This window comes from Dromiciops gliroides, chromosome 4, assembly GCF_019393635.1.
Source record: "Dromiciops gliroides isolate mDroGli1 chromosome 4, mDroGli1.pri, whole genome shotgun sequence".
Classification (NCBI taxonomy): Eukaryota; Metazoa; Chordata; class Mammalia; order Microbiotheria; family Microbiotheriidae; genus Dromiciops; species Dromiciops gliroides.
This window is the reverse complement of record NC_057864.1, coordinates 17,639,985-17,666,362: the sequence shown is the minus strand read 5'-3', so window position 1 is coordinate 17,666,362 and position 26,378 is coordinate 17,639,985. Positions and strand designations below refer to the sequence as shown.

Below are 26,378 nucleotides of genomic sequence, written 5' to 3'. Positions count from 1 at the left end.
CTCATTTTATAGATAAGGAAACTAAGTGACCCAGGATCATAGCGATATTGTGTCAGAGGAAGGATTTGAACCCAGGTCCTTCAAGTGAAGTTTTCTTTCCATTTTACATTCAACAGGCTCCTTATCAAATCTTTTTTTAACTTTTGTCCTTTTGAAGTACTCATGATTTTTTAAGTTTCACAGCCGTGTCAAAGGTTTTATCATCCTCATTTTAAAGATGAGGAAATTAACACAAAAAAAAAGTTGAGTGGCTTGACCAGGCTGGTGTTGTTAAGGGCAGGATTCTAGTGGAGGTCTCCTCACTGGCACACCAGCTGTCAGTGTTACACACACACACACCTGAACTTTGCATGATGCCTGACACTGAGTAGTCTCTTAATTAATGGTCATTGATTGACTGAATGACTGGTAGGGTAAGCAGCTACAGCAGGAATGTGAAGTTATTGACCTATGATTGTGTGTGAGAAACAGAACCACAGACTATAATTTCCCAATTTTCCAAGACTCTCTTGTCCCTGTCCCCACCCTACGCCCACATATTGATGGGATTTAAAACAAACATAGCTGAGGGGGACAGAATGAATGACATTAAAATTCTTGTAACCATAATTCGGTAAGGGGACCAGGTAAGCATGGGACATGCGCATCAAATTGCACGCTTAGCCAGGGTGCTCTGTCCAGAGTACCAGCTCATAAATAAGCTTGAGGAAGAGGGGAGGGGAGGTGAAACAGGATGGCCAAAAGCTTTGATGGTGGATTTAGATGGTAATCCTTCCCTGACTTTCTCACCATCCCCCAAACAGCCACGGGTCATCTCCCAGATTCCAGTTCCTCTTCAGCTTTCCTTTGGACCTCTCCTATGTGAGGATCTCTTCCTTTTGTGTGTCATAATGATTTGGGTATTCTTCCCCACCCCCATGCCCATTGAATTGTCAGCTCCTTAAGAATAAACTTGGTCCTGAGCTTTGGCATCTACCTCCAACGCTGCACTTCAAATGCCTACTGCAGGACCCCTGGGCTTCTGATCAGCGAGTGTTTGCCATATCCAGACCAGACCCAACCCATCTCTCCTGTCCCTAGCTACCTTCACGCCATCCTGCTGCATCAATACCCATCCCCCTGCCCTCCTTACCCTACCTCACCCCCTTCTACATCTGGCTCTGAAAACAGTAATCAAATCAGCAGCACCAAAACACTCCCCTATACGTGTCGTCTTTCCCAATTTGAAAGGAAGTTCCTGTCTGTCTTTTCGCTTTGTGTTTGTATCCCCAGGCAGCTAGGTGTGTAGATGGACAGGGCTGGAGTTAGGAGGACCTGAGTTCAAATCTAGATTCAAAAGCTTACTAGGTGTGTGACTCTGGACAAATCACTTGACCTCCTTTCTTGGATTCAGTTTCCTCAGTTGTAAAATGGAGATAATAATATCACCTCCTTCACAAGGCTGCTGTGAGGACCAAATAAGATAATATTTGTTACTTAGCACAGTAACTGGGAGGAAAAAAAATCAGTTCTTTATAGATGCATGCTCCCTCCCTACTCAGCACGGTGCCTGTAATAGAAGATCTACTTAAAAATGTTTTTCATTCATTCCTCATTTCATTCATTATTTATGTCGCCAACATAAACATCTAGCGAAGGACCATGCACCTTGGATGTTTTGTTTGTTTTGTTTTGTTTTACCAGATCCATTATTTCAATCTTATGAAGATCTCCCATGAAAGAAAGCCTCCACCTGATACAACTAGCCAACTTGGCCACTGGACTATCACACAGAATTGCCTGAGCAACTCATTAAGAGGTTAAGTAACTTGCCTATGGTCACATAGTAGCCATCATGTCAGAAGTGGAATTTGAATCCATACCTTCTTAACACTAAAACCAGCCCTCTGGGGCAGGTAAGTGGCTCTATAGTGGATAGAGCACCAGCCCAGGTGTCAGGAGGACCTGAATTCAAATCTGACCTCTGACACTAGCTGTGTGACTCTGGACAAGTCACTTAGCCCTTATTGCCTCCTAAAATAAAAATAAATAAATAAAACCAGCCCCCTATCTAGTCACCATGATGCCTATTTCCCTTACACATAGTAGGGGCTTAATAAATATTGCAGGAATTGGATAACGTTAGTTAATCAATAGACTAAGTTCTGTGCTAAGCACTGAGAATGCAACGACAAAAATGACATAGCCTCTGCCCTCAATGAGGGAGGGAAAATATAACATGAGTATATAAAAAATAAATACAACTTGGCGGGGGGCAAGGCATAAGCATCCAGGGGAATCAGGAAGGGCCTCATGTAGGAAGAGGTGGTACTGCTTGGGCTAAGCTTTGAAAGAAAATCAGAATTATTTGTTCATTTGAATCGAGCTCCTAGAGGTTAGGAACTGTACCTTAAACTTTGTTCGTAGCAACAAGCACAGTGCCCTATGTGTAGTATTCACTCCAGAAATGTTGGGTTTTGTTACCCGATCCCTCCAAAATGCAGTATTAAGAACACCTCCCTAATTACCCAGCCAGCCAGGGCAGTTACATGGTAAAGGTCAATTCCCTCAATAGCAAAGCTCTAAGTATTTGTTGGTTATAGTGAAATTTTGTTCTGGAGAATATATAGCTAGAAATCACATGACCAGCCTGCTGGGGCTAGAAGTCAGTGGCATTAAAGCCCACGCTCCATCACAAATTAGCAAGGTACGATTTCGGTACCATCTCCTATGGGAACCCTTTCCACATGCTGGGGGCTGTTAATGTCTTTTCCCTCCTGAAATCATCTGGTATTTACTTATCGTATACTTCTTATTACACATATACTTTTATTTCCCAGTGGAATATAAACTCCTTTAGGACAGGACCCATTTTTCCTTTTGTGTTTGTATCCAGTTCCTAGCTCAGTGCCTTGCACTTAGTAGGTGCTTGTGGTATTGAAGAGAATGAACATTAATTGAAAGCAGTAGAGCAGGATTTCTTAACCTGGCATCAGTAGATAAGCATTTATTAAACAGCTAGGTGGTGAAGTGGCTAGATCATTGAACTTGGAATCAGGAAGACTCATCTTCATGAGTTCAAATCTGACCTCAGACACTTACTAGCTGTGTGACCCTGGACAAGTCACTTCACCGTTTTAGGAAATGGCAAACTACTCCAGTATCTTTGCCAAGAAAACCCTAAATGAGGTCATGGAAAATCAGAAACAACTGAAATGACTGAACAAACATGTACCAGACATTGTCCTTAAGTGCTGGGGATACAAAGAAAGACAAAAGACAGGCTTCCTCCATAGATATCAGAGGGTCCATGAACTTGGATGGGGGGTATCTTTATTCTTATTTAAGTATAAATATTTACAATCTAAATATTTAATTTTCTTTTCATTAACTAAAATTAAATAAAATATATTATCTCCTTCAATTATGAATGTAGGTAACAATAGTATTCTGAGAAGGGGTCCAGAGGCTTCATTAGCCTTGCCAAATGACTTTATAACACATAAAAGGTTAAGATCCCCTGTGTAGATAAAAGAAGTGGGTATCATCTACATATTTTCATATAGTTCATGGTCTGACCCCATGTTTTTTTTCTCCTTCAAGCTTCTGGGTCTTTTAATGTTTTGGGTTTGGGGTTTTAGAGGACAAGTAATTTGGGAATTGAGGGTCCAGTCAAGAGACCTGATTATGAATCTAGCTTTTGCCAATCTCTCCATCTTAGAAGGCAGCTTTCTTGTGTATCTATGGTCATCACCTGGTGGCTTCTCCTTTTAACATCATAGAGATAGGAATTGCATCTGTGACTTCATTGGTATAAAGAATTCTCAGGTGAGGAAATTCCCTCTACCAATGTAGAGCTGTGCCTTCTCTACAGTTTATAGCACATAAGGATTGCATAAGGCACTGAGAGGGGAAGACACTTGCCCAGACTCACTCACTTAGGGCTTGAACTGAGGTCTTCCTAACTCTGAGGCCAAGTCTCTATCCACTGCACCACACTGCCTCTATTATTGCTTCTTCAATTTGCCAACACAAGAAAGAGAAGGACTGAGCCTGGGAAAGTCATATGATGCGACCTAAGGATTACAGGAATTGGAGTCAAAAGAACTGGATTATTGTGTTGACTCTTCCCCCTCACCAGCTATGAAACCAGGGCAAGCCACTCAGCCTGAGTTTTCCTTTACCCATTTATAAAATGAGGGAATTTGGACAGGATGCTCTCTGAGCCTCCTTATGATGCTAATACTCTTAGATGGAGAAACAGCACTACTAGCATGGAGAGAGAGGGAGGAGAAGGTGGAGAAGAGGGCTCATGCTTCCCCAGTGAAAATTCACCAGCTCCCACTGGTATAGCCATGGTTGATTCTCCCCCTCTGTCCTCTCCAGCAGAAAATGGGCTCCCAGGACCCTCCAATTATAAAACGAACCATCCACCTCTCCTCCTCCCCCACCCCAGTCATTCAGTGCTAAATCCTAATCAGGAACCCAACACTCAGATTTTTCTGGCCTCAAATTAGATAATGGATGTAAATCACTTAGAAAGCTATAAGATATTGTGATTTCTGCTACTTTCTCTACTCTTGTTTATTACATTAAAAAAAAACACTGAACATCAAAACAACCAACTAGACTTGCTTAGTTACTATTTACCCCTAAACCTATTATTTCCCATGCATAAAGGAGCAAACATTTTCAGTCTTTCCCTGTAAGGAAGGAGGAATTCTTAATGAAGGATCCATGAACAAAAATATTTCTCAAATTCTATTTCAGTAAAATGGTTTTCCTTTGGCATCCTATGGATTTTACTTAATGCGAGTAAAAATATGATTCTGAGAAGGTTTTCCCAGATGACCAGAGCAGTCCCCAACACACAAAAGGTGAAGAAGCCCTGCCCTAAAGCTCCTTGGTATTCTCTCTTATTTTTGGTATTCATCCTTATTCACTTTCTCCATCTCCACCATCAAAGTGAGTATACCCTCCACTCTTCTGGCTCTGCTCCACCCCCCCACCCACCCACCCCCGCCTTGCATTATGTCAAAAATGGTATTTCAGGGTTTCTTTGTATTCTTGAGCTATAATATAGATGAAACAGAAAGTAGCTAAGAGAAGCTAGTAGGTTAAGGTCTAAGGACAGTTTCATAGTTTATCAGTTCTCTAAGACCATGAAAAGACGTCTGAAAGTCACCTATAGACAGGGGTGTTCTCCCTCTGAAAATTTAACAATGGCTTCTGGAGTTTGAACCAGCTTCCAATGGAGAACCCATTGTTAAATTTTCAGAGGGAGCATTTATGCCTTCGATATTGACAAACACTACAAAGCAGGGCTTGGTTTGGTGTTTTGTTAATTGTTTGATTCAGGGGGTTATGGGGAAAATCTTATTGATGCAGCTTATACTTAAAAGCGTGTCCTATTTACACTTTTTTCCCAAGAGAGCCAATTGCTAAATATTTACCAGAATTTTCCACCTGTAGTACAGTGATTTCTTCTTTATTCATTAATGATCCCAGGACCCCTTCTTATTGGACCCAGATTCCTGGCACCCTCTCAATCTAGGGTATTGTCAAAATGAAACAGTGAAGAAGGTACAGGGTGAGATGGCAGATAAGATTATATTAATAATATGGCTAATAGGAAGTATGACATAACAGATAAAGGTTTGATCTCAGAGTCAGCAAGACCTGGGTTCAAGCCCTCTCTGACAAAACACTAGTTTTATGACCCTGGACAAGTCACTTTACCTCCTAGAAAGATCAAGCTGCTCTCTAAGGCTGTAGATAACAAGAGAGTGGCAATCTGCTTTGGGAGAGGGGGGTTCCTCCAGGGCAGCTTCCTCCTGTACCACTGAAGTCATAGATCTGGATCCAATTACAAAATGTGCCTGCTTCGACTGACTTTTTTAAACATCTGAGTAGATAGCTCAGTGTTCAACCCCTCCTATTATTTTATTCCAGGGGTTCTTAATGTTTTGCATCCCCTCTCTCCCTCCCTCTCCCTTTTCCCCTCTTTCCCTCTTTCTCTCTTTCCCTCTCCCTTTCTCTCTTCCTCTCCTTCTCCCTGGACCCCTTTCACAATCCAATGAATGTTACAGCACCCTTCTCAATAATGCCTTGTCTACTTTCATAAAGGAAGGAAATGCTAATTTTCAGTTAGAGGTTAGTGAAAATAAAGATGTTTTTTTCCTATCCAACTCAGGAACCCCCAAATTTTCCCATGAACATATGGACCATAGGTTAAGAGCCCAAGCTTTATTCAATCCAATTCATTAAATATTCACTAAGTACCTACTATGTGAAAGGTATTGTGCTAGATGCCAGGCAAAAGTCAAAGTCCCTACTTGAATAGAGCTTAAGTTCTAGTGGGGGACACAACAAGTAAACAGATGAATGAAAACAAGATCATTTAAGGGGGAAGTAAAATCACACTTAGGGGGATGAGGAAAGACTTCCTATAGGAAGAGGCATTTGACCTGCCCATTGAAGGAAGAGGCTAAGGCTTCAGAGAAGCAGCAGGGAGGAGGGAGTGAGGAACGAGAAACAGACCAGGTTGTCTACATGAAGGGGAGAAATAAGAAATCAGTCTTGAAAGGCTAGGGAAAACAGAGTCCATAGGGTATCAGAGAAGTTATAGCGAGCCATTGAATGTTACAAAGTAGGGTACTTACATGGTTTGATGTGCACTTCAGGAAGAAAGATTACTTTGACACTTATGGGGAGGGTCAGTTGGTAAGGGAGAAGGATGGAAGCAGAAAGATGAAATGAAGCACTCTTGCAATGGTCTGTGGGAGAGATGATGAGGGTTGGAACTAGGCAGGTGGCCCTGGTCATGAAGAGAAGGGAAATCATCTGAAAGAAATGGGTCCAGAATGAACAGGACTTGGCAACTGATTTGTATTCTCCTATCAACCTTGCCAGGTAAACAAGAGTGAATATTATCTCCATTTTACAGAAAGGGAAATTGAGCATCTGAAGGGTTAAGACCATTCAGTAAATATTTATGAAAGTCTCTACTATACACAAGATATAAAGCCTTAACCAATGCATCACAGCAAGTTGAAGTGGACAGATGACTGCAATTCATTGAACCTCTCAGCCTTAGTTTCCTCATTAGTAAAAGTGAAAACAATAATACCTGTGGTACCTTCCTTACTACATTGTAAGGCTCAGAGGAGACTAGATAGAAAGTGCTTGGCAAAGCTTAAAGCAAATTCCAAATGGCTTTCCAAGACCATACATACATGACAACTGTTATTGCTCTTATAATTATTGCTGGCAGGAATAAGGCAACCCAAGGCTTCTGGCTCCAAATACAGAGGTATGTTCACTATTTCAAAGCCCAACCAACATTTTCAGAAACCAGATATTGTCAACCAAAATCCCATCCAGTCACAGGAAATAGAGGAGGAAGAGAGCTTAGAATTCATGGGCTAGGATCCCCTTCATGGACATACGAGGAAACAGGGTTAAGCAACTTGTTCAGGGACATGGAGTTAAAGGAAGAAGAACTAGGATTTTCACCTATATCCCCTGGCTCCAAATCCAGAGTTTGTCCCCATTACACACAGCCTGCTGGCCCTTCTGGCTCAAACCCATGTCTGAATATCTCTCTATCTCTGTCTCTCTCCTCTCGCTTTTTCCCTCCTCCCTTTCACACACACACGCACAGTCTCTGTCTCTCTCACACACTCTCTCCGTCTTCTGTCTGCCTCTCTCTTCCTCCCTCCTCCCTTTCCCCCTTACACACACACACACACACACACACACCCCTCCCCCTCAACCTCAAGATCCCAGCTGCAGCCATCAGTCCCTGTTCTCCAGGCAGAAACAGAAGCCACAGGCTTAGGGAAAACCACCGGGCACTGGTCCAGTTCTGAAACCCGGCCCCTAAGGCAAAGAAAAGAGGTGCCTTTCTCTGGGCTGCTGCCTGAAATCTGCCTGTAGGTGGCGCCCTGGTTCATTCACTGCAGCAAGATGAGCCTGGGGCTCCAGGGTTGACTCAGATTTGCACTTTCTATTCAGCCTGGTTAACTTGTTCCTTCCTTTCTTCCCTTCGTACTTTTAATCAGGGAGCCCAAGCAACTGGAGAGATCATTAAAAGGATGAATCCCATCTGGCCCCAGCCCCCAGCTCCCCACCTCCACCCCCGTTGGCAGCACATGGGGGGAAAGCAGAGGTTAAGATGTGTCTTGGGAGGGACAAGAGTGTTATGGGCAGATAGGTGGTGAAGGAGGCTTTACCAAGGACTGAACCTGTGAAACTCTAGGCAAGTCACTCAGCCTTTCAGAGCCTGTTTTCTCATCTACAAAATGAAGGGCTAGGACTAAGTTGTCTCTAAGTATTCTATGATCTCTAAAGGTAGAAGGAAAAGGGAAGGAAGAACTTTCTAATTACTAGAGATTCTTAATCATTAAACCTAATTCTTAACCTACAAATCTGCCACTGATATAACTGACTGTCCAAAGCAGGTACCCCCGACTATCAGTCCCCTGGACATCTACCATTTCTCCAGTTTTAAGGTTGGCAACTCCCTTTATACATTTGATCTTTGGGGGGGGGGCAATGAGGGTTAAGAGACTTGCCCAGGGTCACACAGCTAGTGTCAAGGGTCTGAGGCTGGATTTGAACTCAGGTCCTGCTGAGTCTAGGGCCAGTGCTTTATTCACTGCGATACCTAGCTGCCCTTATATATTTGATCTTTACAACAACCCTGGGAAATAGGTGATATTATTCTCCTCATTTTACAGATGAGGAAAGTGAGGCAGACTGAAGTTAAGTGATTTGCCCAGGGTCACAGAGCTCTATGAGCTGTTTCCTCTTTTAGATTGTAAGTTTCTTGATGGAAAGGGCTGTCATTGATTTTTTTTTTTTGGTGGGGCAATGGGGGTTAAGTGACTTGCCCAAGGTCACACAGCTAGTAAGTGTCAAGTGTCTGAGGCCGGATTTGAACTCAGGTACTCCTGAATCCAGGGCCAATGCTTTATCCACTGAGCCACCTAGCCGCCCCCTGTCATTGATTTTTGTACTTGCATCTCTACAGTGCCTGATATGGTCCCTGGGATATAGTAAATACTTTTGATATTCCTATGTAAGGTTTGTAAAACTCTGCAGAAACATTCTTTTGTTGGAGCCTCACAACAACCCAGGAAGGTGGCATTATGGAGTCCCATTTTACATATAAGAAAACTGAGGCCCAGAGAAGTATGGCTTTTGTCTCATAAGTTTGTGTCAGAGTGATGATTGGAACCCCAGCATTCTCTGCACCGCACATTAATGCCTGTCATGTCTAAGATTCCAAGTTGGGCTAATTGGTCACTGAAGTGTCTCCCAGCTACATATTATAGGGCCCTTTGGTTAGTTCCAGAGTAGAAGCTGAAAAACAATTTGGGGTGTTAAGGACATGGCAGGGGAGAGAGAAGAGACTGTGGAGGGAGACACCTGCAGGACAAGGAGGAGGGCCTCATTGGGAGGGAAGGTGAGCGGCAGCTCTCATCTGAACCCTTACTTCAGGTGCCCTCACTCTTCTTCTGGACCTGAGCACAGACTCAAGTACAGCTTCCTCAGTGCCAATTCCAGACTCCACAATAAGAAAACAGCAGAAAGTCTGGGATAGACACCCCTGAGGATGACTTTCATCTGGCACCCCAACCAGCCAAGACTGAGAAAAAGGACAAGAGGGAATGTGTCAGCTGCACTCAGAGCCACAGGATGACTTGGGTTGGTTTCAAGTCCCATCTATGACATACTGGCAGTGTGACCCTGGACAAGTCATTAACCATTCTATGCTTCAGGCCACTGTGAACTGCCAAACAGGTGCTTATCTAGGTTTGTAGCAGGGTATACCTTAATTGGAGTACCCTAACCCTATAAAAGCATGGTTCTAGATAACTATGTATACATAAGTATAATAATATCCAACATATAATGCGTTAGGTTTTACAGAGTGTTTTTCATACATCTTTTCATTACAGTATCTATTCTTTTTATAGTGTCAGAGATAAAGTAAATTACAAGCTTTCAATCAAACCCAGACAGACAGAGGGAGGCTTTGGGAAATAGAAGACAAGAAAGAAGGAACTGGTTTATTTTACACTTTATTGCCCCAGATTAGGAGAAGCTAATGACCAAGGGGCAGTGTGTTTGTTGGGGGGAGGGGGGCGAGAGAGAGAGAGAGAGAGAGAGAGAGAGAGAGAGAGAGAGAGAGAGAGAGAGAGAGAGAGAGAGAGAGAGAGAGAGAGAGAGAAACAGAGCAGGGGTAGTTTGGAGTTCCTAAGGCGGCTCCTTTAATAGTGGGCCCTGGGGCAGAAATTTCGGCAGTCGATGTTCGCCTGTGGTTCCAGGTGTGCGTGTCGGTCTCGGGAATTAAAGAAAACTCGAGACAAGTTTCCAACAATGCAGCCCCGGCTGGATGATCTCCAGGAAGACTACCGTTCTGCTTCTCTCAATGTAGAAGGAGCAGCTCATCAGGGGTGGGAAGGACCTCATTAACCAGAGGTTTTCATTCTATTATCGTTCATAAAAATCGTCTTTTCGACGTTCTGGTAGCAAGGTAAAAGAAACGCGTTAATGAAAAAGCTGCAAGCGCTTTAGGGAAAGAACTGATCTCAGAATTTTCCCTTTAGAGATAATCTCTAATATACAGCTCCTTACCCAGTTCAGGAACCCGGTCAAGAACATTTTCATTTGCATATTTGGAGAGGTCGAAATTGTCATTCATGAAACTAACTAATATCGGTTAAAGAGAACTCCAGCCGACGTCTCACTTTAAAAAAAATAAAACCCCGTTAAGTTAAAGTTTTCCCTGTTCCCCAAAGGCAATAAAATGTCCCAGAGTTCATCCTTTAGAGGCAAAGCTTGTTGCAAAGTTCAGTGCGTTTTCTTTGAAAAACAAAAACAAAACACTCGGAATGAAAGCTTTTAGTCAATTTCAAGAGGCCGTTTGCTCTAGTGAGCAAAACCGGTGGGAACAGCTGCTGAGGAAGGAAGAGCCGGGCTATGGATGTCCCAGCTTACTTTATTTCAACCTCAGTTTTCTCCATCCACTATCATCTTTTGGAAGCCTTCGAGTCAAGTTAAGATGAGGCTATTACCCCCATTTGGAAGGAAAGAGAAAGAGCAAAAGAAGAGACCTGTAGGGAAGAGAGAAATTAACCGACTGTTACTATTTTTCCCCCCACAAGGCCTAAATATAATCAGTCGGGTAAATCCCTAACTGCCTATTTCATCAGATTGAAATTGTCCCAAAATAGTATTAAAAAATAATAATTAAAAAAAAAGGACCATTCACAAATACAGTCTCTCGAAAAAGTTCTAATTCGCTTTAAAGGTACCCGACCGACAAGGGGTGACCTCCTCCGCCCTCCCAAGGGCTTTCTTTGCTCGGGGAACTGTCTTCGTAGGGTCGGCTGGCTTCAAACAGGCAGACTGGTTGAGCTGCGGTGTTCCGAAGCTTTGGCTGTTTGTGGACTAAGCAACCGAGAACCTGCTTGCGGGAGCTGAGTGGGTACAAAAAGAAAACGCAGTTGGCACTGGGTCCATTGATCATGTCGTACAGTTGGTGAAGTTTGCCCCCTTTTCCCCCTCTCTCTTTTCTTCTTTTCTTCCTCTCTTCATTTTTTCTTTCTCCTTCCTCTCTACTTTTCTTTCTTTCTCTTTGCTTCTTACTTTTTCTTTTTGCTTTTTCTTTCTCCATTTCTTTCTCCTTTCTCCCTCCCTTTTTTCTTTCTTTCTTTCTCTCTTTCCTTCTTTCATAAAACAAACTGGGAACTGGCATATTAAAGTAATCCCCCTGATGTTAAGCAAAGATAACAGACCGTGTACATGAGTATTCCCTACATTCATGCAGCTGCTCGGTGCCAAAAAAACTATCAGAGTGTGCCGAGGAAAAGAGAACAGGAGATTCGGGATTCGGCAGGAAAATCAAACGTGACTTCCGCACCCCTTTCCACACTGCTTTAGGGGGAAAACCAGTTCATTGCTCCAGGGCTCCTCTAGAATCAACCCTCGCAGTGGTTATAAACTGCAACATTTAGAAACTGCCGTGCGTCCGGGCGCATGAAAAACTGTAAATAAACTCGCGGGTATCTCTGAAGAGGAATATTAACAAAGACCGCTACAGCTGCGGGGTGTCCCCCAAAGGGACAGGGACATCGGGAGGCGGGGGTTACTAGGTTGGAGAGGTAATGTAAAGGGGAGAAAGAGGGCTGTGATGGTAATTCCTGGCTTTCCTAGAGCAAACATTTTAAACTAGCCTCAAAGTCTGCGAAAAAGCCCCAGCGCCGCGGCGGCCGACACATCTTAGCCCAGTAATCGCTGGCACAAGGGGAGCCGTAAATCAATTTCTCTTGTGGTCTCTGCAAACTTCTCTCCCCCGCCTGGGCCACAGACTTTTTGTCCCGCTTTCTGCGGCTGCCGGGCCTTTTCAGAGCCTCAGGAAACCCGTGCGTCGGTGAGGCTGGAAAGCCGCAAGCTGGTCCCGGGCTGTGCCTCTCTCTAACTTGCAACACACAAAACATAAACAGAGAGAGCGCTAAGGCTTCGGGTCCGTGGTGTGTCCAAACCCAGACATCCGGGAGAGGGTGTGGACCCAATTTGGACGTATTCTTTGCTCTCAGAGTCCGTGTGTCTAGCCAGAACGGGCTCCCACCCACGAGCGTGGATCTGCACACACCTTCCCAAGATCTGAGGCGATCCTCCCAGTTATCGAGTACAAGTTTTTTTCAGAGCGGTTATTCGGTGTCCAAGTGTGGGGTTTGCTAGGGGCATTTCCAGCTTCCCCACCCCCTCCACCCCAGACATTCACAAAACACGTGTGTGCGCGACTGGCTGCGAAAAGTAGTGAAAAGTTTGCCTTTCTCCCAGCAACCCTGGAGGTCTGTGGATCTGTTGTTTTCATAGTCTCTGCCGGCCTCCAGTGAGTCAGTCACCCCGATCCCCGGGCTTCCCAGCCCCACAGTCGCAAGACTTTGCGGTTCAGAAGTTAAAAACTGTGGTTTAGTTATTCATTGGAGAGGGACACGGTTCTTTTTAAATCGTCGATCGCTTTCTTCATCTGGACCCTACCTTGAAAGAGGATTTGCTTCTCCATGCTCTGATGGCGAGTCAATCTTAGAGACTACTGTGAAAAGTTTCTTAAAATCTGGAAATATGTTGCAATCTAATGAACTCTAGAAGTGTGTGATGAAGGAGACTCTGTTTTCTTAAAAGAACTGTGGGATTGGGACAAGAGAAAGGTTGGAAAGGATCCACTTCACCCGAAGGCAGCTTTTTTCAAACGAACAGATTTTAAAAATATTAATAGGAGTCATAATAATCAGGCACAAGAAATGCACTAAACACACACACACACACACACATCTACCCAAACTTACTCCCTGCTTTTTACAAGACACCCTGGAAATGAGTTTGGCAAGAAGTTTGCTGAGTTGGTTTAATCACAAATTAATGTTTAGATCTAGGCCCAGTCTTGGCCAAGTTTCCAGGGTTCCTACTTGCAGGGGGAGGGGGGAGAGTGGAGGAGGGGAGGGGAAAAGGGGAGAAAAATTTCTCACTTCACTGGTTGCCATTACTAAGTTGAGAGAGTTAGAGAGAGTCTTTCTTTTAAAGTACACTACTGTGTTGTGTATCTCACCATCTTTTGCTGAAAGATCATTCAGAAGAATTAATTTTTGCAGCTTTCAAGATGAAAGTAAGAAACAGTGTCTCCTTTTAGCTCTCATGAGAGGATTTTTCTGGGGAAGGGCTCTAAAGGGAAGAAGGCGAATACTCTCTTTGAATGTTTCCCCTCTTGTTTCTGGCCTCTCTCCTCAGCTCTCCCTTCCTACCACGGGAATACATCCTCCCAGTCATCACTTTCAGGCCTAAAGTCCCCAGTTTTCATGACCCCAGGTCCCCAACCCTTCCCTTTCAAACCACTTTTCTCAAGGGGACCTTAATTCCCATAAGTGTCCATGTTGGAGTTAACTTGCCAGAGGGGTTGGGGCTAGAGGTACAGGCAACCATCCACTCCATCCACCTGGCTGCTGAACTTTCTGATATTGTCTAATCACTCCCTGCACTGAGCTAGGAACGTCTGAGAGAAATCAGAGGACTGAGGGGGCAAATGAAATAATCGCCAGACCATGCTCTATAGAAGGTCTCAGGATATTCCCCCCCAAAGTACACTAAGACAGTTGTTTATTTTGAAGGGGGGGGGAGTGTAGTGTGGGAGAGGAGAGAAAGGGAATTTTGGCAGGGAGGAGAAAAAAAAGTGCTTCCTTATTTTTCATGCCATGGTCTCTGTTGTATTCTGATAACTTCTTCAGACGTTCAACTTTGGGAAACCATCAGCTGGGAAAGAGGAAGGGTCAATTGCTTTCATATTAAGGTGGGGGTGGGAGTAATTACAATCCTGGCTATTGGCTAAGGCCCTCTTTGGGCGGCCTCATATTTCAAGATAGCCTATCCAGCCAAACTTGGAAGGAGAGGAAGCAGATAAAGGATCGCTCCAGAGGGCAGAGAACTAAGGGTCTGGGATTTCTTTCATACTTGTAATGAGACTGACCAAGGGACAATGTGTTATTTTGGTAGTGTTTGGATGGGAGAAAATCACCTCCAGGCTCCAGGCAGGCTCTTTGGTCAGAGTTGGGCCCGTCTACCAGCATCTGGTGCCACTCAGAATTCCCTCAATCTTTGGCCTGCAAGAATAAGATCACCAGACTTCCCTTTTCTCCTGCGTGGGCCAGGCAGGGGAGAAACCCAGTCCGAAATTCGCCTGACTGACATTCCTGACACCTTCAGCATCCAGATGAGGGGAGAGAATGCAGTTTGAATACGTTTTATGGATTTAAAAAGAGAAGGGGGCAACAACCTAACTCTTCCAGGGTTCCAGTTTGCAGCATCAAGAAGGTCCCTGCCTAACTCAATATTGGAACACTTTTTCTATAAAAACTCCATTGTTCCCCCTACCACAACTCCCAAATAGAACCTTGGAGTTGTCTCCTTAGACATTGTATCTACTTCACTCAATCCCATCTGAGTCCCCCAGATGCCTCATTTTATTGAGCTAGGAGTGGAATCATATGGAAGGGACCTTAGAGGGCATCTAGTCCAACCTCTCTGTTTTGTAGATGAAGAAATTGAAGCCCAGAGGGACCACAGGACAGGGGGAGGACTCAGGACATTCCACAAAACCAGACCCAGAGTCCCATTGATTTTTTTTCTAAAGCATTCCTGACTTGAGTTAGGAGATAATGCAGAGAAGAGGTTCAGAACCAAACTGTATTTTCCATGCCCTGACCTCTTTAATGAAAGAGGCAATGGATTGGAGAGAAGGTGTACAGCAAACAAGAGAGTAAATAGGAAAGAGACATAGTTATAAGGGACCCAATATTTGGGAATGGTTTCTTCAAAGTTTTCCTCTTTCTCTCTCACCTGAAAAGACCATGCATACTTCTTGAGTACAATTGAACCAGATAAAACATTAGCCCGACTTCTACTGAATTCTCCCCCTTCCGCTTCCAGTAGCTTCAGCTGGACTGTGTTAGAAAACACTAGGTTCTGGTATGAATCACCCAGCCAAGTAGTGTATATGGGCTTGAGAGGATCATCAGAAAATCCAGCCCATAGAAAGAAACTGCTATCAGGCTGAATGCTCATGTCCTGCTATTCCTGTATCTGTGGTGGAGTATATACAACCTGTGGCACATACACTGCAGTGGTCCAATCGTGTGCCCTGCCCTTGGAGAGTGTCTCCACAGACGAAGTCGAGACCTGCGAAATTAACCAGATAATCTGGTCCATTCTTCCCCCAAAAGAGTGTGAGCCCCGGAAGGGCCGGGAGTACTCAATGTTCTGTTTGTACCCCCAAAGTTTAGCACAATGCTTGGCACGCAGTAAATGCCAAATATCTTTTTCATTCATTCAGTTCATTCATTCATTAAAATTTCCCTCCCAAGGAACTTGTTTTCCCTCTCTCGAACTCGTCTTTATCCCTCCCAAGGAGTCAGAGCCTGCAACTTTTCAAACGAATAGGAGCTTTATAGATTTAGGGCGCTTCTGAATCTCCTCCTTGCAGATCCTGGACGTTACCTTTAAGGAAGTCAGGTTCCCACCCCCTTCTCCTATCATGTGATAATCAGATAGCGTGATCCTCCTCCTCAAATAGCGTTGCATGCGAAATAAATCGCGGACGAGCCAATAACCCTTCCTGAAGGTACTTTCCTCTGCGCTACAGCCACCGGGGCGCATTGATTTTCTAATTCTACGGGTAGAGATGTGTATTTACACCTAAGCACTCCAGAACCTCGCTTCCTTGCCACCAGCCCAAGACCAGATAATGTTTGAGCTGGATGCGACCTGAGAGCTCGTATACAGCCCAACCCCTTCATTGGAAGGAGGAGGAAACCGCACCCCAAAGGAGAGGAAGTGACTAGCCCAAGGTCACACAGCTGTTTAGGGGCAGAGCTGGGACTCAAAGCCAGTAGTCCTGGCTCCCAGATTAGGGTTCTGTTTGGGGGATTTTGGCCCCGCACTACACTCCCGCTGCACCGAGCAGAGACATTTTGACCAAGAACCTAGGCATTCATTCCATGCTTGGCATACAACATAGAACATAGCAGAGGACGTCTTACGCCTTCCTTACTTTCAGACGTTTCCCTGGGAATGTCCTCACAGCACGTCCTTCCCCTAGCAATCCCGCTCGCTGCAGTCTCCTCTCCACATGCGTGCGCCTTGGCGAAGTAGAGGGTTAGCCTAGCTGAACCGAAAGTGCGCATTTCTCGCCCGTCTTAAAAAATGAAATGAAATAAAATAAAAATAACAACCAAACAACAGGAAAGCGGGCTTTGTTTGGCTTCTAAGTGATCGGATTCCTTCCAGAGGCTGCGCTCACGCCAGTCAGTTTCCCTGAGACGTGACTGTCGCGTAGTCTAGCTTTGTTCAGACTTTATTTCTCCTCGGGCTGCATCGCCGGCGCGGGTCCCACAGCCAAGGTGGAGGGTGGGGCGGTGGGTCGGGGTGCTGGAGGAGAGGGAGAGATGGGCGGGGGGACAGGGCCCTCTGCTCCCTCCTCCCCCCATACACAGTAACCACTGCCGAATGCATGCCACGGCCCGGCGAGCCCTCACACACGTGTGGAATGCCCATGCGGCTATGGGGGGGGGGGGTGCGCGGGTGTCTGTCCGTGTGTGTCTCCGTGTGTGTGTGTGAGCGTGTGGTCGATTTAAAGTGACAGCACGACCAGACTGACCGAGGCCCAGGCCCGGGACGCTGCTGCGGGTCCATTCTTCCGCGCACCGGTGTTTTCGCCTGCATCCTTTGGCTGCTGTGGGAGAGCAAGGACTGCGGCAATTGGCGTGGGGAGGGAGGGGGGGGGGGTCCCTGACGCGCCGTCTGATGCGGCGCGGGCGGAGAAGGGCAAGATCCACGTTCCAAGCACTGATTGCTCTTTTGCTCTTGCACTGATAGCCTCAACAGGCCGAGTGGCAGGGGGCAAGGGGGGGGGGGGCTGTGGGAGCGGCACGCTGGATGCCTATTGACTGGCCGCTTTGGGAATCTGCGCTTCCCGCCCCACCCCACGACTTGTGGGCCGGGAAGAAGTAGGTTCAAGATCTGTGGAGCAGAGGAGGGGAGCGAGCGAGAACCCATCATTTGAAAGCTTTTCGTTTTCGTCCTTGACAAAAACCAAAATCACTTGAGAAACCGGCTGCCAAAGGTTCCCCGAAGAGCAAAATGGGCCTGGCAAGGCTCGCGACTTCTCTCGTCTTCCTGGCCCCCAAGGCCCACCCCAGGGACAGCCCTCGACTCCGGCTTTGGGAAGGTCACTGGCTTTGTGTGCCCTAGTGTGTCGTCTATGCCAGTCTTGTGTCTGCTCCAGCCTCACCTGCCACGGTAGCCATGGCCTTAAAAATCAAATCATTCTCCCCAACAAATAAGCTATTCGTATGGAAAAGGAGGCTGGTACATGTGGGGTGCAGACATATGGGGGTCGGGCCGGCCTGGAGAGAGGCAGCCAGTGCCAGCCCCAGCCCCTGCAGCTGCTGCTGCAGCAGCCGTGTAGTTGCAGTCATTACAGGCAGGCTTCGTGACTTACCAAGCTCCCCGCTCCCCAATGATGCTGGACCAATGGGGGGGGGGGAGGGGCGGGGTTGCCTTCTATCAAGGCAGCTAATCAATCCAGCCAAGTCTCTTAATATGCTTTTTAAAAAAGTCACAACACCCCCAAATCCCACCCTTTCTTTACATAATGATGGAGGGAGGTGGGAGGGAGGGGGAGAGAGAAAGAAAGAGAGAGAAAGAGAGAGAGAGAGAGAGAGAGAGAGAGAGAGAGAGAGAGAGAGAGAGAGGAGGAGAGAGGAGATGGAGGAAGGAAGGAAGGAAGGAAGGAAGGAAGGAAGGAAGGAAGGAAGGAAGGAAGGAAGGAAGGAAGGAAGGAAGGAAGGAAGGAAGGAAGGAAGGAAGGAAGGAAGGAAGGAAGGAGAGGAAAAAGGAGGAAGAAAAATTACCAATGAGAAAGGGAGAAAGAAGGAAGGAAGGAAATGGAAAAAGAAAGGAATAGAAATAAAAAGAAAAAAGAAGAGAACAAGGACAAGGAAAGAAAGAGAAAATTGTAAAATGTGGAGGAGATTGTAGGCTAGATGTGCATAGAATAAAACGTCAAAGTTTTGAAGAGGTTAGGATGATTGTGGCTAGAGAAAACTTCCGCTGTTATTTTTTTCTAATAGCACTGACATATTTAGACTAGCTCCCTACATAGAATGCTAGACTTGGAGTCAAGAAGACCGGAGTCCCAACCTGGTCTCAAATTTATTAGCTGTATGACTTTTCAGGAAGTCACTTAACCTCTATCTAATTCAGTTTCCACATCTCTAAAAATCAGGGATAATAATAACATCTACCTTCCAGGGTTGTTAGGAGGGTAAAATGAGATAATATTTATATATCTCTTTATATAACTTAAAGCCCTATGTAAATGCTAGCTATTATTACATATTATTACTCTCCCAAAGCAGGCTAAGTAGAATGCCTGGCATTTTCTAGTTTCAAAGGATAGTTCGGGCTGTCGGCGGAGAGTTTGAGGAGCCCAATCCTACATGGGGTAGGGCTCCCATCCCCATTTGAGCAGTACCTCTCTGTGTCTCTTAGGGTAACTTTCTTAGAATTTATTTGTAGCATTGAAGATGTTAACCACATAGGTAATCACACAAGAGCAGCTGTAGCTGAGGAAGCTAGCCAGATCTTGGACTTTGTACTTGGCCACACCAGGATGGTAACCAGGGGCAATGCTAACTTAAGGGAGAAATCCACTGTTAGAGAGATGAATGGAATCAGATTTATCCATCTAGTCCACCTTGGAAGGAGGGAGGAAGAAAGAGAGAAAGGAAGGGGAGCCTACCATTTGTAAGAAGTTAATATCATGGACAAAGGCTGACTGCACTGCAAATGAATTGAAATCATACCCCTACTCAGTTCCAGTTAAAAGGTCAGAAGCAGCATTTTGTCAAAATCATTCTTTGTTAGAATCACAAACACTAAATTCCAGGGACGACAGCAGGACATGATGGGAAAAGCCAGCATACTGGAGCGAGAGGTCCTGTGTTCAAATCCCATCTCTGCCACTTACTGTTTGTGTGGCCTTTGGCTAAGTAGCTTCCGGGACTTGGTTTCCTTAGCCACAAACTGATGAAGCTGCAGCAGATGATGACCAAGGTTCCTTCCAAGGAAATCTCTAATTCTCTAACATTCTGTGCTACCCGGGACTACAGTCCTTTCCTAGTGGCTTAGAATGTTTCTCAGTTGACCCTCAGTTGGCAAGGTCATGCCTACTGAACTCCTCCAGATCCTACCAGGCTGTGAAGTCTCCATGGTTGGTGGGAGGGGGGGCAGAGCAAATGACTGGTGTCCGTTGTTCCAAGGATGAGCAGGGAAGCCAATAACATTGGAGCAGTTGCTGTTTACCCATTCATTTCTTAATCTTGCCACAGTGATTCAGGAAGACCACTTTATAATCTGAGACAAGAATGCACTGGGCCTTGAGTGGGTGAAAGAAATGATTGTGTCCATTGGCTAGGCTAGAACCTGGATTTGGGGAAATAGTGAATACAAAGGCCTATGGCCTGCTTGGCGAGAGTGGGGAGCAGCTCTCTGCTTGCTTGCTTGCTTTCTTGCTGTGTTCCAAGTCCTTGATAATAGCCGAATGGTGTTTTCTAACATACTGTCCTTTCCCAGGGCTAGTATTTCTGACTCCAAGTGTGTCTGGGGCAGCTGTCTCAATGTTCCAATTTAGAGTCCTGAGGATTTCATGCTTGATTGGATATGACAAGGGGCAGGTATTTTAGGTTCAACGTCCTAGAATAGATGTAAGTCAGGGACAGCACAGTCTCTTCACAAAGAGGAGGCCTACTCAGCAACTGATCAAGGAAAGCCATTGATTTCCAAAGTAATCATTTTTCTTTTGCTTTACAAACTCAAGCTACTGAGACTTAAGAGTGAGACATCTCTCTGATGAAGAAGATTGGACTAGCTCATCCCTGAAGCTTCTCTGGCTTTTTTCAAGTCCCACCTACAATTCCACCTTCTACAGGGAGCTTTTCCTCAACCCCTCTTAATTCCAGGGCCTTCTCTCTGTTAATGATTTCCTTTTGATGCTACAGATACCTTGTGTGCACATATTTGTTTGCTTATGGTCTCCCCCACTAAATGGTGAGCTCCTTGAGAGAAGGGACTATCTTTTGCTTCTTTTTGTATCCCCGGTATTTGACAGCATTATGCCTGGCACATGTAGGTGTGCTTATTGACTGACTGAATGACTAAGACCTCTTCCAGTTCCAGCATCCTATGTGTTGTAAATCTCCTCCTGCTGATAGACATTCTGTTTTCTAAGGCCTCTTCCCACTATAACACTCTTGATTCTAAAGCCATTGCAGCTACATAATTGACTGTTTTAAGAAAGTTCCCTTTAAACTACAACATCTTTGTTGTAAGAAAAGTTCCTTCCACCTGTGACATTCTATGTTCTAACACCCCTCCCAACTCTGACATTCTATATTCTTTTTTTTGCAGGGCAATGGGGGTTAAGTGACTTGCCCAGAGTCACACAAATAGTAAGTGTCAAGTGTCCAAGGCGGAATCTGAACTCAGGTCCTCCTGAATCCAGGGCCAGTGCTTTAACCACTGCACCACCTAGCTGCCCCCCATTCTATATGCTTTTAAAACATTTTACTATCTCTTTCCTACTACCCTTCCCAAACTGATTTTTTTAAACCTCACATGAAATACACAGAGTCTGGCAAAACAAATTTTCATATCTGTGGTGTCCAAAAATTCGTATCTCATTCTGGATTTGAAATCCATCACTTCTCTGGTAGGAGGTGATGACATGATTTATCTTCACTCCTCTGGACTCAAGGTTTAGCATTGCACTAATTAGTGTCCTCAGTCTTTCAAAGTGGTTTTTCTCTATAATGTTGCTGGCATTGTTTAAATTGTTTTCCCTTGGATAAAGCACCAGTCTTGGATTCAGGAGGACCTGAGTTCAGATCCAGCTTCAGACACTTGACACTTACTAGCTGTGTGACTCTGGGCAAGTCACTTAACCCTCATTACCCTGCCCCCCCAAAAAAAAAGTTTTCCTGGTTCTGCTCACTTCATTCTATATCAGTTCAGAGATGGGTTTTTTTTCCCTTTGAGTTTCCTTTAAAACCATCTATTTCATCATTTTTAGGGCACATTAATATTCCATTCCACTTACATACCACACTTTATTTAGCCATTTTCCAGTAGGTAGGCACCCCATTAGTTTCCACTTTGGGGCTACAATTAAACCATCTAATAAAAAACAGATAACATTCCATCCTAAAACGAAGTCAATGTGTGGTGAGTGGGGATCCTCATGTTCGGATTAGTGGCCCTTTTTCTATTTGAGCTTGATGCAATGAGAAGTTCTGTGCCCAGAGCCACATAGCCACCAAGTGTCAGAGATCTTCCTGGATTAAAATCTGGGTTGGTCACCACTCTGACATCTGGAAAAAAAATATAAAACAAAACAGCACCAAAAAAAAAAATAAATAAAAAGGCATCTGCTGACTGTCGGAGGGAGCTTAAGGTTTTCTTAAAGACAAAGTCTAATTTGATCATTAACTTCATTTGGCCATTTTGTCCAGGCCTCAAATGAGTAAATGAATTATTTGGTAACATGAACAAACTTGTGTTTGCCATAAACACTAATCAGCGATCTCCTGTTTATTATCTCTTGAATCATATTGATTTCAAAAAGGAATGTGGAGCAACAAACTCCAGAAACTGTCACGTTCCCATTGATTTGCTTTGTCACTAAAAATGCTTCCCAGGTCTCTATTTTGGACTCACACATACCAAACTTCTTGTATCATAGGAAAAGGCAACAAAGACTTGAGCAACTTGTCTGTGTTTCAAACAAAGTAGGCAAATTTAATTTCTCTCTCCAGGCTCAGGAAGGCTTGCTACTTTTTATACCCCAATGCATACATAAGCTAAGAAGTAACATTGTACAACAAGTAAGCAATCTTAAAAACATAGTCCATGAGAAAATGGAAATTATCCGAGTGAGAGACTAACAATTCTGCAAACAATACAGGTGCTTGTAAAAGTGGGGTGAGTCATTATTTATGTTCACATGCAGCCTGGGAGGGAGAAGGGAACCAGAGGACAGGCTGAGTAAAAGCTTCAATAACTTGCTAATTAAGAAACATTTAGTTTGGGAAAGAACTAGTTCTATTTGCAACATTGTTATTTACCATGAAAATGTCTCCAATTCTCTCAATGGATTAGGACCCTAAATTATACTTGATACATAGGAATGTTTGCTTTAATCACTTTCAAATCCCAAAGATAAAAGGTCCTAGCAACTATATGTTGACCTTGAGAAAGACAAAATTGTAAGAAGAAACAAAGCCCAAAAAGCAGCTACCTTTCTTCAGTAACTCAGATGTAACTTTAATTTTTTTAAATTATCAAACATTTATTTTTCTCTCTCACTTCCCCCACTGAAGATGGGGAGGGGAAGATTAAAAAAAACTTTCTAAAAATTAGTTGAGCTAAATGCTCATATCGCCCAAATTATTTCATTCTGCATATTAAGACATCTCTTAAAATTAGGCCTGCTCTTGGTCAAGTTTGCAAGCTTCTTATATGGTGATGAGAGGAGAGGAAGAAAATGAGGAAGGGGAGAAAAGTTTCTTGCTGGTTCTCTCAGTGAGGAGGGAGGGAGGGAGGAGGGAGAGAGCGAGAGAAAGAGAGAGACACAGAGACACAGACAGAGACAGAGAGACAGAGAAAGAGAGGGAGAGAGAGAGACAGAAAGAGAAAGGGGGCAGAGAGAGAGGCAGAGAGAGAGACAGAGAGAGGGGAGAGAGACAGAGACAGAGAAAAAGAGAGAGAGAGAGAAAGAGAGGGCATGTCCCTCATGGGTCTTCTGGAATTGTGGTTTATCAGCCTCTTTAAACCTTTCAAAAGTGTTCATTTAACAATGTTAATGTTATAGTGTCGATTTTTGTTTTTTGAGTTTTTTTCCCCCCTCCTGGGTCTGTTCATTTTATTCTGCCTCAGTCCATATAAGTCTTTTTTTTTTTTGTGGGGCAATGGGGGTTAAGTGACTTGCCCAGGGTCACACAACTAGTAAGTGTCAAGTGTCTGAGGCTGGATTTGAACTCAGGTACTCCTGAATCCAGGTCCACTTTGCCACCTAGCTGCCCCCTATATAAGTCTTAATGGAGACATAACTTAAAAAGATGGGGAAAAATTTAAATTACACAGCAATATATACTCTAAGATAATAAACTCTCCAGATAACAATTCAACAATGCCACAAACGTTTATTAAATGCCCTCTGTATGGAGAGGCCTCTACTAAGCACCAGGGATGCCAAGGCAAAACGAATTGACCTCTGACCTCTGACACTCAGGTGTCACTAAGCCCAGGGCTGCTTCGGGAAGCTAGCCTTCATACCACAGCATTCTGGAAGGTTTGATGAGGTCCTGCACTAAAGGGGGATCTTAGCCCCTGTGTCTATCTCTGCCTCTATTTCTGTCTTTTTTCTCCATCTCTATTTCCCTCCCCCATCCCTTTTCAGTCAAGCTAATGAGAATCAATCAACAAACATTTGTGTCCATGTGTGCCAAGCTCTGGGCTAAGTGCTGCGAATATGAAGAAAGGAAGAAGCATGATTCCTGCCTTCAATTTCTGACGGGGGAGGCAACATGAAAAGAACTATGTGTCTACAAGATACATCCAGTGTAAATCAAAGGTTAAGCTCCGAAGGAAAGTATAGTGGTAGTGGGGGTGGGGGTGGGGGGAGGAGGGAGGCACACTTTTGCTTCCCTCATGCAGACCTGCTAAAAATGTATTTAATAGTATAAAAGCTGGATGTGTTGATGTTCCTCTTTATGCAGCTTTTGGTGGGGCTTCATCTGGTAGAGGAGCTTTTCAGAGGATGGGCTGGTAAATGTTCTTATCTACAGGGCCATGGTTAATGTGTACGCCATGTGTCTGGCTGCTAAATTAATCATTTCTTGTAAGAGTTGGAGAATGAATGAATAGGAAGCATTCTGAAGGACAAGCATTTCCTACCTTTTGCATAAATGCACCATTTTTTCCCTACAAATTTAAATTTAATGGGTTTCAATCCAGCCCTATTTCCAACAATGAGTTAAAACAAAGTACTTCCTATTTTTAATAATAATGTTACTATGGGATTTTTTTTTCTTTGCAGGGCAGTGAGGGTTAAATGATTTGCCCAGGGTCACACAGCTAGTAAGTGTCAAGTGTCTGAGGCCAGATTTAAATTCAGGTCCTCCTGAATCCAGGGCCAGTGCTTTATCCACAAGCCACCTAGCTGCCCCTGTTACTATAGGATTTTAAGGTTCATAAAGTACTTTATATCTATTATCCCATTTGATCCTCATGACAACTGTGGGAGTTAGGTGCTATTATTATCTTCATTTTACAGATAAGGAACCTGAGGCTGAGAAAGGGTAAGTGACTTGCCTAGGGTCATACAGCTAATGAGTAATTGAAGCAGGATTTTAATTCAGGTCTTCCTGAGTCCAAGTCTAAGACCTTATTTACCATGAGATATTTTTATTCTTCCTGGATATCTCTTTAATTTCAATTTCATTCTTTAATACACATAAAGTCCAATATATGCCCAATTCCCAGAATCTCTGGGAAGGGCTTTGGTCCCATCCTCCCTTACCACCTTTTCAGGGAACAATTGAAGGTGGGGGAACTGAGTATTTGATATCTCGAGGCATTATTCATGCCTGATAAAATGCTGAGTATTCCAGCAATAAATCCCCCAACAACCCATCTCTGTACTCATATGGTCCAAGATAGAAAACAATTGCTTTCCTTTCTCTAAGTGCATTAAAAAAAATCTTTTAGGGACCATTCATCATTTTTTATAAGTCCACAAAGAATAATCTTCTACTCAAAACTCTATTGTTAGAACAAAAAGAACAGAACCAAAAAAAGAGAGAAATAAAGTATCATCACATCAAGGTATTTTTGTGATTCCCAAAGCATCCATTATTAATATGATAAATATGTAGAGATAGAACAAAGATAGTCATCTGTTCTAAATGATAAGAAATGGATTTTTAGCATAATGTTTGCTTCTTCCAGGGTCTTCATAAAATCTGAACAGTTCTACAGATAGGCTACTATGCAGTAACACCTTCTGGCCAACTGAAATGAATAAGTATTAGATTGCTTCTCTTCAAGCCCTACTCCATTCAAGGGTCTTGTGCTTGGGCTATTAAAAGCAAAATGAATGATGGTCTAGGGCAGCTAGATGTTGAAGTAGATAAAGCGCTGGTCTTGAATTCAGGAGGACCTGAGTTCAAATCCGACCTCAGACACTTGATACTAGCTGTGTGATCCTGGGCAAATCACTTAACCCTCATTGCCCCACAAAAACAAAACAAAACCCCTGACCTCAAGGAGCTTACATTCTACTAGGGGCATACCATGACTAAACAATTAATATCCTGTAATTTGAATGAGAGTAGGAATTGCTGCAGGATTAAAGGGGAATGGGGGGGGGGACATCATGTGAGCTAAGCCCAAAAGGAATTTAGGGATAGACTTGGAGAGGCCAAGTATTCCAGCCATGAAGACCTTCCCAAAGAGGGACATGGAATCTGGAAGGAAGGAAATTGAATTTGAAACCCAGCTTTGCTATGGACAACTTGAGTGATATCCAGTAAGTCAGGTCCTCCTTTGGAAGATGAGAAAAGTGGGCCAGAATCTCAAGATACTCTAAGTTTCCTTCCAGTTCCCATTACTTTGCTATTAAATTAGTTATTAAATTGGTGTCCCGAATGTGTCACTAGGGTTGCTACCAAAGGCAGTGACCCAGTCTTGTTGATGGAGAGTACAATTCGGGAAATGCT

The 26,378-nt window shown here is 44.1% G+C and overlaps 1 protein-coding gene and 1 long non-coding RNA gene across 5 annotated transcripts in view; one reads left to right on the top strand and one right to left on the bottom strand.

Annotated features, from left to right (window-relative positions):
- NFIA (nuclear factor I A) overlaps positions 1 to 26,378 on the top strand; it is a 708,739-nt gene that overhangs the window by 210,858 nt on the left and 471,503 nt on the right. The window lies entirely within an intron of this gene.
- LOC122756069 lies at positions 10,158 to 17,169 on the bottom strand. Its single transcript, XR_006356429.1, has 3 exons — positions 16,595 to 17,169; positions 10,624 to 13,236; positions 10,158 to 10,511 (listed from the first exon to the last, which is right to left on the bottom strand). It is a non-coding gene; the product is annotated as an uncharacterized LOC122756069 (long non-coding RNA).